Here is a 20790-nt window from a genome sequence, read left to right as displayed (position 1 = left end):
TTCTTCTTCCACAGTTTAGTAATTACCGGCTAATAATTAAAAAAGACACAATAAAAGGATATAGTAAAAATACTAAAAATAATTACAATTATAAGTGGCAGAAGAAAAAATAGGATTTGATGTATGGTGCTATTTTTCTTCAAGAATACTTAAAGGGTCCTTCCACCGAATATTCATAATGCCTCCCAACACGCGAAGAAACAAGATGCTCCGCCTACTTCCAAGCCCCCCCCCCCCCCCAGCTTAGAGCCAGTGGAGTTGTCACCTTCAAGGGAAATAGTGATTCTACCAACCTGTGGTTGGTTCCAGCAGCCCAATGTCATTAGTAGGGGTATGGGTTGTAAATTGATGCAATTTGGCTTTGCAACCTGTCCTATAATCCAGTGATCCCCAACCACCAGGCCGTGGACCAATACTGGGCCATGAATCATTTGGTACCGGGCCGTGGTATCTGGTATCCGCAGGAAATTCCGGGCCAAAAATTGCACCAAATTGTGGTGCAGTTTTTCGGCGGGAATGTCCACTCCGGAAAACTGCTGAGCATTCAGCCGGCCTCCTGGGATGACGTTTTATCCAAGGAAACCTCTGCAGCCTGTGATTGGCTGCAGTGGCGGTCACATAAGATGAAACGTCCTCCCAGGAGGCCGGCCCCCTGATCCAGGCCAACATTCTGAGATGATGTTTCATCCCATGTGACCACCGCCAGAGCCTGTGATTGGCTGCAACAGTCACACGGGAGGAATAGTCATCCCAGGAGGCCGCGCTGGAGGGAGGAACAGACTTCTCAGTAAGTAAAAGATTTATTTTTTTATGACATTTCACTGTGAATCCGCCGCAATAAACACAACTGCTATTTGTTGTGGGTTTTACCTCCCAATTGAATTCAATAGGGAAAACCAGCAACAAATAAGCAGCGTTCACGCAAATACAATTGACATGCTGCACTGCAGGTCAATTTCTGAGCGTTTTTTTCCCGCTTATTTACGCAGCGATTTGTTCGATCCCATCCACTTTGCTGCTACTGTATTATGCTGCGGATTCTCCGCAACAAATTCTGTTGCAGAAAATCTGCAGTATTTACACAAAGTGTGAACTGACCCTAAACCCCTATATATATATAGATCTTATTAAAGAAAATTGCCTTTTTCTCTATAAGCCACTCCCCCCCCCCCCTTGCCTTCTGCTCTGCTTATTCACTCAATTCAGTGCTAAAAGTCATCTTGAGAAGAAACCAGACAGATTATCAGCTCACTGGGCGATCAGATTACAGCTGGCCATAAAAAATAAAAAAAAAGTCTATAGAGAGGGGAGGGGGTGGGAACAGCTGGAGGGAGCCGGAGGGAGGGACACACACATACACACACACACACACACACACACACACACACACACTGCAGCAGCTTCTAGTAAGTCTTCTATCTTACTCCACTGCTCGAGCCACAGCTACACAGCTCATTACTGCTGCATAATCTCCTCCATGCGGCTTGCGTGCATAAAATAGGGATAGGAGAGCAGGACTTCACCTTCTCTCTGTGCTGTGTATGGGAGATATCATAGCAGTTAGTCTACACATACTGTTTAGCAGAGTTCAGAGAAAACTTCTGAAAAATGCAGGATGTGCGTAATATAATGGCTAGAAAGCCAAAGCGGCTTAACGGTGCGGGGTCCGGGTGTCGGACCCCCACAGATAATGTACGAATGATTTATCAGGTGGATAGGTCATCCGTTGTCCAGTAGTGGACAACCCCTTTAAAGGGGACAAGGAAAGAACTCGGATCATCATGGTTGTGGCTGCTTCCCTAGATTTTCTGTTTCAATACAATTGACCGATTCAGCTGGATTGTAAAAAATATAAAAAGCGGAACCTAGATATTTGGTGGTACAGACTTACAATTGCGGAAGTAAAGTATCACATTTCTTACAATTGAAGGCTGTAAATACACAACATTGCACTTGTCCAGACCAGCAACACTTATAAACTGAAATAGGTAAATCTAACAGAACACCCAAATGCCCCTGGTTCCGGGCCTGAAATAGTCATTTTGAAACTTGCCGTGTTTTACAGGATGTTAAATCTTTTCTTCACTGCATACACATTATAAGAAGCTCAGATACCTTTAACCCCTCACGCAATATCACGTAACTGTACGTGACGAGGGTTAAGGGGAAGTATGGAGCGAGCTCACGGGCTGAGCTCGCGCCATACACAGCGGGTGACGGCTGTTACACGCAGCCGACACCTCACTGCAATGGGCGGAATTTAAACTTTGATTCCGCCCGTTTAACACCTTAAATGCCGTGGTCAATCGCGACTGCGGCATCTAAAGTGTTAGAATCAGGGGGGCGCCCCCTCAAACACGCCATTGCGCTCCCCCCGTGGCACGATCGTTCGTTCACAACGGTTACTATGGCAGCCTAGGGGGCCTAACAAAGGCCCCCAGGTCTGCCATCTTTGTACTCCATTGAAGCTCTGCCTCCAGAATCACGATATACTGCAATACACTAGTATTGCAGTATATCATGCAAGCGATCCAACTTTTTTTATTAGTCCCCCTAGGAGACTTGAAGCGATCACTGCTTCAAGTCTCCTAGGGGGACTAATAAAAATTTTTTTTAAAAAGTAAACTGTTAAATAAAGAAAGTTTTTTTTTTATGTTCCAAAAACAATAAAGTATTAAAAGTAAAAAAAAAAAAAAATCCTTTTCACATTTTCTCCCTGAATCAAGGTGGCAGGAGGTTCACGAAGCATGTGACCGCTGCAGCCAATCAGAGGGATGACGTCAAGACGATCTGGTCTATGTGGTCAATAAGTAAGAATAGAGGATCCAGGAGATCAAATGAGTACTTGGCAGCATAAGGATGAATGACTTCTAGGTATCTTCCATCTAATGATGTGTCTATCAAAGCGAAGATCACAAAAGTTTTGCTTTTTCGTTCACCCGACTTGAGCTGTGCCTTCATGACCTCCCGGGTCTGCCGATTTAATACCAGCCTACAGTCCCAACTTTTGTAAAAAGGTCCCGTAAACCACAAAAGAGTCTAAATAATTCAAATTTGCACAAAAGGGAAATTTTTTCTGTCTTTGGGGACTTTCCTAGGTGAAACGGGGTGGGAACCACCATGTAAGTGGGCCTGGGGCTACCGCTCCTTTACAAGCTACGCCGCTGGGGAGGGTGATCACACATAGCACCTAAGGGACAATCATGCCAATTAGTATGTATTAAGGTATTTCTGTGCATGCGATTCCCTTATCTAATAGAACGGGGTTCAACAAAGTACTCCGTGTATAGAAGTTTATAAGGCACTTCTTAAAGGAGTTGTGCAGGGCTAGAGTAACATGGCTACTTTCTTCCAAAAACAGTGCCGCACCTGTCCACAGGTTGTGTGTGGTATTGCAGCTCAGCCTTATTCACGCCAATAGAGATGAGCTGTTTTTGAAAGAAAGCAGTCATGTTTCTCTAATCCTGGACCACTCCTTTAATGCAGTAATGTTTTAGTTGTCCATCATTTTACTTTTCACAAAGAATGTCCCGTATATCCCTATATTTCGCCCCTATAGAAACTGCTGGTCCTGGCATACAGGGTGTTTTATATACAAAATAAAATGGTGTAAGTCTGTGGAAGAAAAAACATTTCTTCACAGATTATCCTCTATAGGCGTTGGTATATCTATAGGGGCTAGTATGAAAGAACATGCAATTGTTGTCCCAATCCACATATGGCTAATATAAGGGATAGGGGGCTGTATACGTGCAATGCAGACATATAGTGCACTGCTGGTGCCCGTAGTGGTGGAGCTTGGGCGATGTGTGCCAGTTTGCAGAGCGCCTCACTTTCTCCTGCGTCTCAATGCTGCCATGGAAGTTGGGCTTATATGTGGCTCCCTTATTCACATGGTGGTTATGCCAATTTAAGGATTCCAGGTAAACACAATCGTTGGTATATGAAATAGTCGAGTAATCAATTAGTCGCCAAGTTCTAGTGCCATGCAATACCACCTATCTACAGCCCCCTGCAGCTTCCCGTGGCGATTACAGCTTATCACTGGAATTTCAGCGGCCAGTCCTTCAGTGATCAATGGATCACCAGAGGCGGGGCCTCATTTAGAGGAGGGCTTGTCCAGATGGGACAATCCCTTTAAGTTCACCTCTTCCTACAATGATTTGTAACTAGATGACATCACCTTGTCATTTCTCTATCCTTGTACTTCCACACAAACTGAGACACGGAAATAGGAACATGATGCCAATTTGTAGGATGCTGAACTGATTTTCTGAAGAATGCGAATGACCTCAATTAAATGTCTTCTCTTATAACAGATAGTACAAAATAAATTATGAAAAGAATATCAACTCCATAAGACCACTTCTCAGACAGTCTTGTCGCAACAGATAAGTTACCCAAAATGCACTTAGTAGACGGCTCTGTATCCGCCGAGGCACTGGACCGTAATAATCCCCTGTTCATTAATATGATAATCCTCCTAACTGGCAGAGATTTAGAAAGTGAGAAATGAACTTCACATGTAAAAAGGAAGAGACATCTCTAAAATAAAATTCTCCTAAATTTCTACTTAAAAAAGTTACAGGAAAAATAAAGAAGTTAATGTAATAAGAGTTTGTAAATACTACATTGTGTTTAATATGACTTTCTTGCTCAGATTCTGGCAGCAACAGCTTATAGAACAGACGGTAAAAGAAGCAGCTCTCTCTCCCTCTCTCTAAGCAGGAAGTCGTGGCACAGCCTCATGCAGCTGAATGAAGCCAACAAACTGAATGCAAAAAAAAATTAAAAAAAATCGGAAACTACCACAACACTATTTATCACCACCCACACTGAACTACTATGTCTTTCACTATAATATGTAGTTGTCACATATTTCCGTGACCAAACAAAGTTGTGGTTTTGACTGGTAGAAGACAAGGCTTCCAATGTTCTCTCACAAATGCTACTTAAATTACACAACCTATCCTCTTTTGTATTTATGAATTATTTTTTCTTTCTAGACTCCTGAAAGTCTGCTGTACTCTGATATTTATCCACCCTTTATTTAACCCCTTGAAAACCATCTTTCTACAGTATATATGAATAAGATATGAGTCTACTAATGAGTGGAATAACTTCAATTGGAATAAAAGGGAATCAGTAACTATATAAAAAAACGTCTATAATATGTACAGGATTGCTTTAGTGGGTGCCGTTGCACATTTCTATTTCACAAAACGAATTGCTAAAGGTCAAATACCATATTTCTACTTCTCAATATCAAAACTACTACATCATCTTGATCAGTAGATTTACTATAATGCTGTCCCCTATGTACAAGAATATAACTACTATAATACTGCCTACTATGTACAAGAATATAACTACTATAATACTGCCCCTATATACAAGAATATAACTACTATAATACTGCCCCCTATGTACAAGAATATAACTACTATAATACTGCTCCTATATACAAGAATATAACTACTATAATACTCCTCCTATATACAAGAATATAACTAGTATAATACTGCCCCCTATATACAAGAATATAACTACTATAATACTGTCCCCTATATACAAGAATATAACTACTATAATACTGCCCCCTATATACAAGAATATAACTAGTATAATACTGCCCCCTATATACAAGAATATAACTACTATAATACTGCCCCTATGTACAAGAATATAACTACTATAATACTGCCCCTATGTACAAGAATATAACTACTATAATACTGCCCCCTATATACAAGAATATAACTAGTATAATACTGCCCATATATACAAGAATATAACTACTATAATACTGCCCCCTATGTGCAAGAATACTGCCCCCTATATACAAGAATATAACTACTATAATACTGCCCCTATGTACAAGAATATAACTACTATAATATTGCCCCTATGTACAAGAATATAACTACTATAATACTGCCCCTATGTACAAGCATATAACTACTATAATACTGCCCCTATGTACAAGCATATAACTACTATAATACTGCCCCTATATACAAGAATATAACTACTATAATACTGCTCCTATATACAAGAATATAACTACTATAATACTGCTCCTATATACAAGAATATAACTACTATAATACTGCCCCTATATACAAGAATATAACTACTATAATACTGCCCCCTATGTGCAAGAATATAACAACTATAATACTGCCCCCTATATACAAGAATATAACTACTATAATACTGCCCCCTATATACAAGAATATAACTACTATAATACTACCTCTATATACAAGAATATAATTACTATAATACTGCTCCTACATACAAGAATATAACTACTATAATACTGCCCCTATATACAAGAATATAACTACTATAATACTGCCCCCTATATACAAGAATATAACTACTATAATACTACCTCTATATACAAGAATATAATTACTATAATACTGCTCCTACATACAAGAATATAACTACTATAATACTGCCCCTATATACAAGAATATAACTACTATAATACTGCCCCTATATACAAGAATATAACTACTATAATACTGCCCCTATATACAAGAATATAACTACTATAATACTGCTCCTATATACAAGAATATAACTACTATAATACTGCTCCTATATACAAGAATATAACTACTATAATACAGCCCCTATATACAAGAATATAACTACTATAATACTGCCTCCTATATACAAGAATATAACTACTAGAACACTGCTCCCTATATACAAGAATATAACTACTATAATACTGATCCTATATACAATAATATAACTACTATAATACTGCTCCTATATACAAGAATATAACTACTATAATACTGCCCCCTATGTACAAGAATATAACTACTATAATACTGCCCCTATATACAAGAATATAACTACTATAATACTGCTCCTATATACAAGAATATAACTACTATAATACTGCCCCCTATGTACAAGAATATAACTACTATAATACTGTCCCCCTATATACAAGAATATAACTACTATAATACTGCCTCTATAAACAAGAAAATAACTACTATAAGGCCGGATTCACACGAACGTGTGCGTTTTGCGCACGCAAAAGGCACTTAGCAGCTTCGTGTGTCATCACCATATGATGCGTGGCTGCGTGATTTTCGTGCAGCCGCCATCATTATGACACTCCGTTTGGATGTCTGTAAACAGAAAAGCACATGGTGCTTTTCTGTTTTCATTCCTCCTCTTCACAACTGTTGCGCGAATCACGCGTGTCCCACGGAAGTGCTTCCGTGTGTTGCGCGTGATTTTCACGCACCCATTCACTTCAATGGGTGCGTGATGCGCGAATAACGCACAAAGAATGGACATGTCGTGACTTTTACGCAGCGGACTCACGCTGCGGAAAAATCACGCAACAGTCTGCACGGCCCCGTAGACTAATATAGGTCCGTGCCACGCGCGTGATCACGGACGTATATCCCGTTCGTCTGAATAAGCCCTAATACTGCTCCTATATACAAGAACATAACAATATAACTTCTATAATACTGCCCCCTATATACAAGAATATAACTACTATAATACTGCCCCTATATACAAGAATATAACTTCTATAATACTGCCCCCTATATACAAGAATATAACTACTATAATACTGCTCCTATATACAAGAATATAACTACTATAATACTGCCCCCTACATACAAGAATATAGCTACTATAATACTGCTCCCTATATACAAGAATATAACTACTATAATACTGCCCCTATATACAAGAATATTACTATAATACTGCCTCCTATATACAACAATACTGCTCCTATATACAAGAATATAACTACTATAATACTGCCCCTATATACAAGAATATAACTACTATAATACTGCCTCCTGTATACAAGAATATAACTACTATAATACTGCTCCTATATACAAGAATATAACTACTATAATACTGCCCCCTATATACAATATAACTACTATAATACTGCCCCTATATACAATATAACTACTATAATACTGCCCCCTATATACAAGAATATAACTACTATAATACTGCCCCAATATACAAGAATATAACTACTATAATACTGCCCCCTATGTACAAGAATACAACTACTATAATACTGCCCCTATATACAAGAATAGAACTACTATAATACTGCTCCTATATACAAGTATACAAGAATATAACTACTATAATACTGCCTCCTGTATACAAGAATATAACTACTATAATACTGCCTCCTGTATACAAGAATATAACTACTATAATACTGCCTCCTGTATACAAGTATACAAGAATATAACTACTATAATACTGCTCCTATATACAAGTATACAAGAATATAACTACTATAATACTGCCTCCTGTATACAAGAATATAACTACTATAATACTGCCTCCTGTATACAAGAATATAACTACTATAATACTGCCTCCTGTATACAAGAATATAACTACTATAATAATGCTCTTATATACAAGAATATAACTACTATAATACTGCCCCCTATGTACAAGAATATAACTACTATAATACTGCCTCTATATACAAGAATATAACTACTATAATACTGCCCCCATGTACAAGAATATAACTACTATAATACTGCCCCCTATATACAAGAATATAACTACTATAATACTGCCTCCTATATACAAGAATATAACTACTATAATACTGCCTCCTATATACAAGAATATAACTACTATAATACTACTCCTATATACAAGAATATAACTACTATAATACTGCTCCTATATATACACAAGAATATATCTACTATAATACTGCCTCCCATACAGAAGAATATAACTACTATAATACTGCCTCTATATACAAGAATATAACTACTATAATAATGGTCCTACATACAAGAATATAACTACTATAATACTGCTCCTATATACAAGAATATAACTACTATAATACTGCCTCCTATATACAAGAATATATCTACTATAACCCTGCTCCTATATACAAGAATATAACTACTATAATAGTGCTCCTATATATACAAGACTATATCTACTATAACCCTGCTCCTATATACAAGAATATAACTACTATAATACTGCTCCTATATATACAAGAATATATCTACTATAATACTGCCTCCCATACGGAATATAACTACTATAATACTGCCTCTATATACAAGAATATAACTACTATAATACTGCCCCCATGTACAAGAATATAACTACTATAATACTGCCCCTATATACAAGAATATAAATACTATAATACTGCCCTCTATATACAAGAATATAACTACTATAACACTGCTCCTATATACAAGAATATAACTACTATAATACTGCCTCCCATACAGGAGAATATAACTACTATAATACTGCCTCTATATACAAGAATATAACTTCTATAATACTGCCCCCTATATACAAGAATATTAATATAATACTGCCTCCTATATACAACAATATAACTACTATAATACTGCCCCTATATACAAGAATATAACTACTATAATACTGCCCCCTATGTACAAGAATATAACTACTATAATACTGCCCCTATGTACAAGAATATAACTACTATAATACTGCTCCTATATACAAGAATATAACTACTATAATACTGCCCCCTATATACAAGAATATAACTACTATAATACTGCCCTTTATGTACAAGAATATAACTACTATAATACTGCTCCTATATACAAGAATATAACTACTATAATACTGCCCCCTATATACAAGAATATAACTACTATAATACTGCCCTCTATATACAAGAATATAACTACTATAATACTGCTCCTATATACAAGAATATAACTACTATAATACTGCCTCCTGTATACAAGAATATAACTACTATAATACTGCCTCCTGTATACAAGAATATAACTACTATAATAGTGCTCCTATATTCAAGAATATATCTACTATAACACTGCTCCTATATACAAGAATATAACTACTATAACACTGCTCCTATATACAAGAATATAACTACTATATTACTGTCCCCATGTACAAGAATATAACTACTATAATACTGCCCCCATGTACAAGAATATAACTTCTAGAATACTGCCCCCTATATACAAGAATATAACTACTATAATACTGCCTCCTGTATACAAGAATATAACTACTATAATACTGCCTCCTGTATACAAGAATAGAACTACTATAATACTGCCTCCTGTATACAAGAATAGAACTACTATAATACTGCCTCCTGTATACAAGAATATAACTACTATAACAGTGCTCCTATATTCAAGAATATATCTACTATAACACTGCTCCTATATACAAGAATATAACTACTATATTACTGTCCCCATGTACAAGAATATAACTACTATAATACTGCCCCCATGTACAAGAATATAACTTCTAGAATACTGCCCCCTATATACAAGAATATAACTACTATAATACTGCCTCCTAAATACAAGAATATAACTACTATAATACTGCCCCTATATACAAGAATATAACTACTATAATACTGCCTCCTGTATACAAGAATAGAACTACTATAATACTGCCTCCTGTATACAAGAATAGAACTACTATAATACTGCCTCCTGTATACAAGTATACAAGAATAGAACTACTATAATAATGCTCCTACATACAAGAATATAACTACTATAATACTGCGTCCTGTATACAAGAATATAACTACTATGATACTGCCTCCTGTATACAAGAATATAGCTACTATAATACTGCCTCTTGTATACAAGTATACAAGAATATAACTACTATAATAATGCTCCTACATACAAGAATATAACTACTATAATACTGCCTCTATATACAAGAATATAACTACTATAATACTGCCCCCATGTACAAGAATATAACTACTATAATACTGCCTCTATATACAAGAATAGAACTATAATACTGCCCCCTATGTACAAGAATATAACTACTATAATACTGCCTCTATATACAAGAATATAACTTCTATAATACTGCCCCTATATACAAGAATATAACTACTATAATACTGCTCCTATATACAAGAATATAACTACTATAATACTGCTCCTATATACAAGAATATAACTACTATAATACTGCTCCTATATACAAGAATATAACTACTATAATACTGCCCCCTATGTACAAGAATATAACTACTATAAATACTGCCCCTATATACAAGAATAGAACTATAATACTGCCCCCTATATACAAGAATATAACTACTATAATACTGCTCCTATATACAAGAATATAACTACTATAATACTGCTCCCTATATACAAGAATATAACTACTATAATACTGCTCCTGTATACAAGAATATAACTACTATAATACTGCCCCTATATACAAGAATATAACTACTATAATACTTCCCCCTATATACAAGAATATAACGACTATAATACTGGCCCCTATATACAAGAATATAACTACTATAATACTGCCCCTATATACAAGAATATAACTACTATAATACTGCCCCCTATATACAAGAATATAACTACTATAATACTGCTCCTATATACAAGAATATAACTACTATAATACTGCCTCCTATATACAAGAATATAACTACTATAATACTGCCCCCTATGTACAAGAATATAACTACTATAATACTGCCCCCTATGTACAAGAATATAACTACTATAATACTGCCCCTATATACAAGAATATAACTACTATAATACTGCTCCTATATACAAGAATATAACTACTATAATACTGCCCCTATATACAAGAATATAACTACTATAATACTGCCCCCTATATACAAGAATATAACTACTATAATACTGCCCCTATATACAAGAATATAACTACTATAATACTGCCCCCTATATACAAGAATATAACTACTATAATACTGCTCCTATATACAAGAATATAACTACTATAATACTGCCACCTATATACAAGAATATAACTACTATAATACTGCCCCCTATATACAAGAATATAACTACTATAATACTGCTCCTATATACAAGAATATAACTACTATAATACTGCCCCCTATGTACAAGAATATAACTATAATCATATATTAAGAAACTATTCAGCACAGAGTTTTGAACTTGTTTAGATTAGAAAAACAAAAAATTATATTGACGGGTGGACATTTAGTGTAATTGTTACTGCTTCATTGGGGTCAGCTCTTTTCCTAATCTATGTCCTGTAGTTGTAGAGACCCCTCATGGTCACATCATTATTGTATTCTAGCAGAGTTATTACAATACCTAGTCATGTGTAATCACTGGTATTTGGTGTACGGGTATGAAAAGCAGGAACTCGCCAGTCCTCCTGGGCACACATACTGACCATCAGAGACCACCTAGACCTCCAACGTGCGAGAGTCATCCTACAACACCCCCCTCTAGTATCACATCTCAGCACAATTGACTCATTTGCCGCTATTATATACAACCCGGCTGTTATCTATAGGAACAAACCAATCAATTCAGGTGACGTTATCATTTAATTCGACATAATGCCATTTGCCAGCTCTCATGCCCAGCTACCATCAGAATATCAGATCAGCTGTATAAATCCTATGTGTGAAGGCTTCAGGTGAAATCATCTTTTACTGACATGTGAAAAGGGAACTGACGGGTTGTTACTTCCTCTTCTGTTCTTCCCCTGACTCCACAATAACCAGATATGACAATTTGGAGAAGCTGTCAAAGAAGTAGTTTAAATAAAAATATGCAGAAAAACAAATTCCTATCTCCATGGTCTATAAAATGCTCCCCACCCCCACCCAGTCTCCTTCTTAGAACAAACCTACAATCTTTCCCGTTCCTACACTTTTTCCCCCCTGACTTGCGTGTTTTCTTCCGTATACTGCATGACCTCCTATGGGTGGAACCCGAGTAGTTGGGACCTAAATCAAGCGGGTGTAGCGACGACAGGAAGTCTATGGTAAAGTGGAGAGAACATCCTATGATCCCTGCTGTACATGTGCTCAAATGGTGGTCCCGAAAGTCAAGTGATTACTAAGCAACTGTGACATACATACCCTGACGAATACGCCAAGAACGAGTGTGAATGTAGGTATTGCAGGCTGCTGCTGCTGTGTCCCTTCCTCTTGCTTTATACTGAAGCTCTGTCTTTTCTGATTGGCTACTGTGAAGAAGCACAACCCCACCAGATTTCGATTTCTTTTCAAAAGGAATGTCCGGGACATTTAACAGACAGGCTGCAGGCAGGGGTTGTAAAAAAACCCAAAACAAAATAAGTCATACTCGCCTGGTAAATGCCCCGCCGGTCCAGCGCCACCGATCTGGTGGTCTCCACCGGTTTATTTACTTTTACAGGAAGTGATGACGTCTTGTTCTATCCATATAATAGCTACAGCAAATCACTGGCCTCAACGGTAATACTCAAAAGATCTTTGCGTCACCGTTGAGGCCAGTGTTTGGCTGGAGCGGTCACATGGATGGAGTGAGACGTCAACACTTCCTGTAAAAGAAAACAGACCGGCGGCGCTGGATCGGTGGGGGATTTACCAGTTGAATATACTTTTTTTAAAAATTTTATCACATCCTTTGCCTGCAGCCAGCCTTTAAAATTTCCCGAACAACCCCTTTAATCAAGGATACAACGGGGCAGATTTACGAATACTTTCTTAAAGGGTTTGTCCGGTTCAGCAAATGAATTTTATTTTTTGTATAATTATTCAATTTTCCAATATATTTTCTGTATTATTTTCAAGAACTCTGCTTGTTGTTATTCATTAGGCACATTCATTGTTTACTTCCAGTGGATAAAATTCTGTCCGTGGTCATGTGATGGACACACAGGTGCTGGGATCGTTACAGTTACAGTATGTGTATCAGAGCTGCGTCTCCTAACGATCCGGATATCAATGAGCACCAATGACTGGTCTTGGCATTCTCATTTAACTCAATAGTCTCAATGTTCATTTTTAATGGATGATCTCCATGCAGAACTTTTAACACCGTGTACTTTTTAGAGCCAATATTCTGATATATATATATATATATATATATATATATATATATATATATATATATTTAGAATGTCCGGAGCTCTGATACAGAGCTCCAAATCTACAACTAAAACTTAATTCAGATTACCTGCATCCACCACTAGAGGGAGCTTACTGGATACAGTTTTATTATTGAGTTCAATGTATAGAAAGTATGCAGTTAGCTCCCCCTAGTGGCAAAAACTGTATTAGTAACTATTTCTCTGCAGAGGACTTGGAGCTCCAAATACTATAAAAACATAAGAATTTACTCTGCACAGAATTTTGAACTTTTTTAGATAAGAAAAACGAAATAATATTTAAGGATGGACATTCACATGTTACTGCTTCATTGAGGTCGGCTCATTAGGTAATCTATGTCCAGTAGTTCCCGAGACCCCTCATGGTCACATCATTATTGTATTCTAGCAGAGTTATTACAATACCTAGTCATGAGTAATCACTGGTATTTGGTGTACGGGTATGAAAAGCAGGAACTCGCCAGTCCTCCTTGGCACACATACTGCCCATCAGAGACCACCTAGACCTCCAACGTGCGAGAGTCATCCTACAACACCCCCCTCTAGTATCACATCTCACAATGTACGGAGGAAGTGTCTATACAAGTGCACACCTCAGCTAATGAGGAAGAATGATGCTTAACCCTTTACCTCCTGCAGGCGACACGGCTTTCTAATGCAAATAACAGACTTACACAAGTTTTTCTAAACTCAAATAGTATATAAGAATCTGGGGATACATGAAAAAGTGCACCCCGTCTATTCACCATTCAACACCTGATATATAGAATTATTCGACGTAATACATTAATTACCAAGACCACCAGGGATGTGAACATTATAAAGGGGTTTTCCAGAGTGTGAAAATTGATGACCGATCCTCAGGATAGGCCATCACTATCTGATCAGTGAGAGTCCGACTCTTGGCCCCCCCGCAGATCAGCTGTTTTGGAGGGGCCGGGGCGCCGTGCGAGCGCCGCTTCCCCTACTTCGCTCATGCTGCTCATTACGCCTGTCAAACGCCAACACTTGTCGCGGCGGTTCACAGTATTTCCGCCCTCAATTGAATGTAAGACGGCTGTAATATGGTGAACCGCCGCTACAATGTGTTGGCGCTCGATAGTATTGAGCAGTAAATGCAATAAAGGGGAAGTAGCGCTCGTACCAGCGCTGCAGCGCCTTAAAAAAAGTTTTTTGCAGGCCGTTTGCCGCGTTTTTCGTCCGCCGCCATTAAGTGCCGCAGGCAAAAAACACCATTAAAAAAAAACGCTTTCTCTGCCTCCAATTATTGTCAGATACATAAACGCCCAGAAGAAAGGGCATGTCGCTTCTCCCATTGAAACAAATGGGAGGCGATTTCGGCCGTTTTTTTTTTACGCGGTTTTCGCTCCAAAAACAGAGGTAAAAAAAACTCTGTGCGAACAGGGCCTACGAGTGAGACCCCACCAATCAGATATTGATGGCCTGTCTTAATAAATTTAAGATAAGGATTTAACCATTAAAGGGATTTTCCCATAATCAATATTTATCACCTATCCACAGGATAAGTGATAAATATCTGATCGGTGGAGATCCGACTGCTGGGACCCCAACCGATCCCGAGAGCCCCATTTATTTTTATGGGGCTACGCCTTAGAAATGAATGGAGCAGTGGCCGAGCATGCGCACTACCTTGCCATTCTGATGGGGCTGCCAGAAACGGCAAGGTAAGCCCGTTCTTGTGATCGGTGGGGGTACCAGCGGTCGGACCTCCAACGATCAGATATTTATCACCTCTCCTGTGGATAGGTGATATATATTGATTATAGGAAAAACCTTTTAACTCTCGCTTCACTGAACTAGGCCACAAAAATGTCCCCATTATCATAGTCACAACCCTACGCCTCCCGAGATACTACAATTACCCTCTATAGTGAACTAGACAACAAGGAGGTCCCTATTAACCCCTTCCCTGAAATGGACCACCAAATGTGTCTCCATTCAACATTTCAGTGCCCTTGACCCCTTCAATGTTACCATTACCCCTTTACCACCCTAGAATGAAGACACCGTACTGTACGCAGTGGCATAACTATAAAGGGTGCAGGGGTTGTAGACGGACATGAGCTCCGACACCTCAAAGAGAGCAGCACCGTCATAAAGTGGCAGCGCTAAGGTGCGAGATTAGAACTACTGCACAATAATGTAATAACTTTTTATTTTGCCCGTTGCTTATATATTCTGCATCGTATTATACACATGAATACTTTTATACTTAAGGCTGGATTCACACGAGCATGTTCGGTCCGTAATGGACGGAACGTATTTCGGCTGCAAGTACCGGACCGAACACAGTGCAGGGAGCCGGGCTCCTAGCATCATAGTTATGTACGACGCTAGGAGTCCCTGCCTCGCTGCAGGACAACTGTCCCGTACTGTAATCATGTTTTCAGTACGGGACAGCAGTTCCACGGAGAGGCAGGGACTCCTAACTATGATGCTAGGAGCGGTTTTTAAGGGAAAACTGCTCCTGATTTTCAGATGTTTTTTAAGCCACTCGTGTTTTTCGCGGCGTATTCAACGGACGTTTTTGGAGCGGTTTTCAATAGGGTCAATGAAAAACAGTTCCAAAAATGTTTTTCAAAACGGCCGCGTAAAAAAAAAAAACACATCGGAACAGAACGCCGTTTTTCCCATTGCAGTCAATGGGCAGATGTTTGGAGGCGTTCTGCTTCCGATTTTTCTGCCGTTTTTTCGGCCCGAAGAACGGCCGAAAATAGCCCGTGTGAACATACCCTAAGTGGGTAGGGATCCGAGCTCTGAGTAGCCCGCCAGTGCCCTGATTGAAAGGGGGCCGATTTATTGGGTCCCTACTGCTCTGGTCTTCCCCTCGCTCATGGATGTCTGTAGCTCAAATTTCTTTAAAGGGGTTGTCCGGGCACGGACAACTGATGACCTATCCACAGGATGTCATCAGTGTACGACCGGTGGGGGTCCGACACCTGGACCCCACACAGATCAGCTCCTCCGGCTGCTTCCCATCACCGGATGTCCATGCCGGAATCAGATGGCTCTGGTCACGGAATAGCGGCCGAGCTGTAGTACTAGTTCAAGTGCATAGGAGCAGTTCTGCAGCACAGCCGCTATGCAGTAGTCTGAGCCATCTGCTTCCGAATACTGCATACCCTGCATAACATCCGGAGCAGCTGATTGGTGTGGAGTCCGGGTTTCGGACCCCTACCGATCATATAGTATGGATAGGCCATCAGTTGTCCGTGCATGGACAACCCCTTTAAGTTGGCGCCAGCTATGAAAACCCGTGATTCAGCAACTCACTAGGGGTCAGCCAGACAATAACAAAATCGCAGATCCCCTTTAAGCTTGTGTAACATTACTCAATATTAGAATCCCTCCCAATAACCAACAACGTGTCTATAGTGACCACTAGAGATGAATGAATTATTTTTCTCTTAAATGACCAATCCGTACAATACAATGACAGAATCGAGCCAATTTGCCACCCATCCACCTGCAACCAATTGAAGGTTTTCAGGCTATGCTATTTATTGACTAGCATTAAAGCGGATCGGTCATCAGGAAAGAATATTAGAGGGACAGATCCGTTCTACCAAAAAAAAAAACAACAAAAAAAAAAAACATTGTGCCGTTTAGCAAAAAGGAGCGCTTCAAAGCATAGACCGGACTCCTAGTTCTGGGTCCGGTGTATTCATGAGGGGAGCGGGAGGAGGCCGGGGAGCGGGAGGAGGCCGGGGAGCGCTCCCCTCACGAATACACCGAACTCATAACTATTAATCTTTGATTAGCAAAACGGCACAATATTTTTTTGTGCCATTTTGGCTAGGAGAGCTGACCTGTGCCTACAGGACGGATCTGCTTTAAAGGGATATTCCTATTAGGACATGTACGTGATTAGTGCATATGGCTGACATACAGGGGGTCCCCTGCTTGAAACCCCCCCGTCCTCGATTTCCCAGAGTAGAGAGACAATTCAAAGAGGACTCCATGCGACCTCGTATTACAAACCTATTACATGATCGTACAATAAGACACCTGCCCTGTAGGAGACGATTCAGCCGCAGCGCAGGGTCCAGCAAAATGTAGTCATCCGCAACAGATTCCAATACAAGAAAACGGCACAAGATTATTGCAGTATTAATGTACGACTCAAATAGGAGAAAGCTGTCGTCTAAGCAGAGGTTTAATGGGCAAATCGGCAGCTGAACAGTTAATAATTAGGACACTTGGAAAATAATAAATCACTCAATTGTCCTTGGTCATTATCGACTGTCACTTCAAAACAGGAAACAATCATCACGTTCAATGCCACAGAGGTCACGGAGATGCCACAGAGGTCACGGAGATGCCACAGAGGTCACGGAGATGCCACGTGTGCCCCGATACAACCCATCATAAAGCAGAATAATAATGGCAACATTGTATCACACACGAGACACAGCGGCATATTTACTACATCGCCATTGCTGCGCCGGTGTCATATACAGCGCAGCACCAGAGCCGGGGGACGTCTCCTATGACAGGGCAGTAAAGTAGCGCTATGTTCCTGTATATAAGGCCCAGTTTACACAGAGTTTTTGATGTAGAAAAAACACGTCAGACTCAAAGCCAAAAATGTCCGAAACCACTGAAATCAATGGGAGGCAGAAGTTCTTTTTTTTCCCACGGCGGCTTTTAGTCACTTGCGGTAAAAAAAACAAAAAACAAGCAGCACACTCTTTCTTGCCACGGTTCCGCCTCGGACCTCCCATTGAGATCAATGGGAGGCATTAAAAGCATTTTTCGCAGCAATTTTTGCCCGCGGTGCCCAATGGCTGCGGACGAAAAACGTAGCGAAAAATTCTGCAAAAACCACGGTAAGTGCAAGCAGGTCAAAATCTGCCTCAAAATTCCTGCAAAAAAAACAACTGAGTGTGAACAGGGCCTAAGGCATGCGTTAAACGGCGACTTTGGCAAGAAACTAAAGTGCATGTGGTGGCGTTGCGGCGACGCAACACAAATCCAAACCTGCATGTAGTAAACACCTACATCACACACACACTATACACCTACATCACACACACACTATACACCTACATCACACACACTATACACCTACATCACACACACTATACATACTATACACCTACATCACACACACTATACATACTATACACCTACATCACACACATACTATACACCTACATATCACACACACTATACACCTACATCACATACTATACACCTACATCCCACACACACTATACACCTACATCACATACTATACACCTACATATCACACACACTATACACCTACTATACACCTACATCCCACACACACACACACACACACACACACACACTATACACCTACATATCACACACACTATACATATTATACACCTACATCCCACACACACTATACACCTACATATCACACACACTATACACCTACATATCACACACACTATACATATTATACACCTACATCACACACACTATACACCTACTATACATATTATACACCTACATCACATACACTATAGACCTTACATCACACACACTATACACCTACATCCCACACACACACCATATACATAGTATACACCTACATCACACACACTATACACCTACATATCACACTATACACCCTATACACGTACATATAAGACACACACTATACACCTACATAACACACACACTATACATCTACATCCCACACACACACTATACACCTACATATCTCTCACACACACACACACACACACACACACACCATACACCTACATCACACACACACACCCTATACATAGTATACACCTACATCACACACACACACACCACACTATACACCTACATATCACACACACACACACACCCTATACACGTACATATAAGACACACACTATACACCTACATAACACACACACTATACACCTACATCCCACACACACACTATACACCTACATATCTCTCACACACACACACACACACACCATACACCTACATCACACACACACACCCTATACATAGTATACACCTACATCACACACACACACACCACACTATACACCTACATATCACACACACACCCTATACACGTACATATAAGACACACACTATACACCTACATAACACACACACTATACACCTACATCTCACACACACACACTATACACCTACATCTCACACACACACTATACATAGTATACACCTACATAACACACACTATACACCTACATCACACACACTATACATCGTATACGCCTACATCACACACACTCTATACATAGTATACATACACACACACTATACACCTACATATCACACACACTATACATACATCACACACACACTATACATAGTATACACCTACATAACACACACTACACACCTACATCACACACACACTATACATAGTATACGCCTACATCACACACACTCTATACATAGTATACATACATACACACACTATACACCTACATATCACACACACATCTACATAACACTATACATATCAGGTGTCATTACAGGACATGTCCATTGCTCTGTTGGCCACACATTATTATACACACAGCTTTGCAGCCATCACACTGTATATACATGTATATACTGCACCCCATCAGCACAGCTACTCTGCCTGCAGGCACCTGCCCTTCCCCCTCCTTAGTGCATTTCTGCATGCAGGGTCCTGTACCTGAGCTGGACCCCTCCTCAGTGCCGGGCTCAGGGGCCGCAGGCTGCGCTCAGCTTCTGGTTTCTGCGGTTACAGGAGCTTCTGGGCTGGAGAATCAGCGTCAGAGGCTGAGATGTGCTGAGCAGCAGCTACTGAGA

At 39.4% G+C, this 20790-nt stretch overlaps 1 protein-coding gene across 1 annotated transcript in view; it reads right to left on the bottom strand.

Annotated features, from left to right (window-relative positions):
• The window catches only part of CYRIB (CYFIP related Rac1 interactor B), a 108706-nt gene extending 87916 nt beyond the window's left edge, over positions 1 to 20790 (bottom strand). The window contains exon 1 of the mRNA XM_075825728.1: positions 20654 to 20790. The gene's annotated coding sequence lies outside the window, so the exon portion shown is untranslated. The remainder of the gene's footprint in view (positions 1 to 20653) is intronic.

The sequence above is a fragment of the Rhinoderma darwinii genome, chromosome 5 (assembly GCF_050947455.1).
Source record: "Rhinoderma darwinii isolate aRhiDar2 chromosome 5, aRhiDar2.hap1, whole genome shotgun sequence".
Classification (NCBI taxonomy): domain Eukaryota; kingdom Metazoa; phylum Chordata; class Amphibia; order Anura; family Rhinodermatidae; genus Rhinoderma; species Rhinoderma darwinii.
The sequence above is the reverse complement of the archived record's forward strand: the minus strand, read 5'-3'. Positions and strand labels throughout refer to the sequence as shown.